Source organism: Oratosquilla oratoria, chromosome 14 (assembly GCF_046742065.1).
Source record: "Oratosquilla oratoria isolate Oo_2021 chromosome 14, ASM4674206v1, whole genome shotgun sequence".
Classification (NCBI taxonomy): Eukaryota; Metazoa; Arthropoda; class Malacostraca; order Stomatopoda; family Squillidae; genus Oratosquilla; species Oratosquilla oratoria.
In genome coordinates, this window is record NC_134790.1 from 53,306,044 (window position 1) to 53,308,543 (window position 2,500).

Sequence of the window (2,500 nt, forward strand, 5' to 3'; positions counted from 1 at the left end):
AAATATAATTTGAGCTGCAAATAGGGGATGCTTTAACGGGCATAAATCTACTAATAGCTGTCCAAGATGGGTTGATTCTATGCCAGATCATATAGCAATACTCACAAAAACGAAAAGTGGGTGTGTATCTTATCAAATGGGTTATTTGTCAAACAATTGTCATGCTTTTGTGTGAATAAACAGATATATGCTGGCATAGTGATGTATTTGACCTCTGTCCCAATTAAATGCACAGTTCCTGCCGTGCATGGGCAGACTCATGTGCAAATTATTTTGATTAGGAAAAAATTTATTATATAATTTGATATCTCGATTACAATCTTTTTAAAGACATACTCAGTCTAGTATGTGTCTGAATTCAAATAATAAACTGTTTTTCATCATGAAATAACGATGACCTTGTTTGAAGTCTAGACCATTCTACAGGCAAAAACAAATCCGCAGTTGAGGCACGAAAAAAAGAGCATCACGTCCACACGCTGAGTATTTTCACTTTTTCTTTCAGGGCATCCGAACTCCTAAAACTGGTTATATACGGTTTGTGCACATTTTTGAACCGACTTGTTCTCTCGAGACCGAAAGTTACTGTGCCCACGTGCAGAAGACGCCCTCCTCAGCCTGCTTGATCTGCTCTTTCTGTCTGTCTGTCTGTATCTCTCTCTCTCTATCTATCTATCTATCTATCTATCTATCTATATATATATATATATATATATATATATATATATATATATATATATACACATACATATACTCACACATACACATACTTCACTCTTTTTGTCTTTATCTTTTTACCTCCATCTCCACCTCCACCTCCACCTCTGTCTCCATCTCGATCTCTATCTCTATCTCTATCTCTACCTCTGTCTCTACCTCTTATCTCTTTCTCTTTGTATCACTATCTCTCTCCCTCTCTCTCTCTCTCTCTCTCTCTCTCTCTCTCTCTCTCTCTCTCTCTCTCTCTCTCTCTCTCTCTCTCTCTCTCTCTCTCTCTCTCTATCTATCTATCTATCTATCTCTCTCTCTCTCATTCCATGTATATGTTTGTGTGTATGTGTATGGGTTTGTGTGTGTCTGAGTGCCTGTGTGTTATTGTATGCATGTACACTTTGGGCATGTTGCTGCTGCTGTAGGCCCTCTTAAGCAGTTCTTCACTTTTCACCTTCACACCTCTTCCAAACCATCGAAAAGATCTCTCATTTGGCCGATCCAGTTAGTTCCAAATTCGAAAGAATACACACCCACACACACACACGCACGCACGCACGCACACACACACACACACACACACACACACACACACACACACACACACACACACACACACACACACACACACACACACACACACACACACACACACACACACACACACACACACACACACACACACACACACACACACACACACACACACACACACACACACACACACACACACACACACACACACACACACACACACACACATACATACATATCTCTGAGTTGTTCCAATTTATGCGAACTTTCTCCATACAAAGGATCACCGCATAGATTGGAACATCCCAGAAATTATTTATAAATCGAATTGTAGTTTTAGGAAAAAAATAGTTGAATCTTTTCTCATCAAACACCTGCCAAATTTAATACTTCCAAAGGCCAATGGTCACCAGATTGTATACAACTTATGCTGTTAATAGATTGCCACCTATCTCGAGTCCACCCCACCTCGGTCATGTGAACTGAGCCACCTCCCCTTGTTCCTATTATGTACAATTCTTATTATATATATTCTAGTCATCTTACCTCTGTACTTATCTGCTGAAGAGGACCACAGTTGTGGTCGAAATATACAGATCGCCTGTTACTTTTGCTTTGTTTCTCCGACAGGGTATACATACATATATACATACATACATACATACATACATACATACATACATACATACATACACCAAAGGCTCTTTCCCCCTTACAAGGGGGGTAGCCAAAAAATAAAGGCATAAAATCCACTCCCACCCATTCCATCCCCATATACTCCTATCCATCCCTTGTCCCTCCCTCCTATCATGGCTCAGCCTGGATGACGGGTCAACCCTGCATCTCTCCCACTGCCCTGGGTCTGGGTTATACTTAAACATTTTACAAATGTGCTACGACATTTTAGTTTTGTGAATGTACACACACACACACACACACACGCACGCGCACACACACACACACACACACACACACACACACACACACACACACACACACACACACACACACACACACACACACACACACACACACACAAACACACACATATATATATATATATATATGTATATATATATATAATTATATATATATAAATATATATACATATATATGCGCTATCAAGAGAGATATAAGTTGAGTACGACTTTCTTATATTTGTATGCTCGAATTACATACACCTACACGAAATGTCGCGTTCAACCCACCTCCGCTATGATAGTGCATTTAGCTAGTATGTGCACGTGGGAAAGTT

General features: G+C 39.8%; 1 protein-coding gene across 1 annotated transcript in view; it reads right to left on the reverse strand.

Annotated features, from left to right (window-relative positions):
- Positions 1-2,500, reverse strand: part of LOC143032874 (glucose dehydrogenase [FAD, quinone]-like) — a 298,368-nt gene that overhangs the window by 120,228 nt on the left and 175,640 nt on the right. The window lies entirely within an intron of this gene.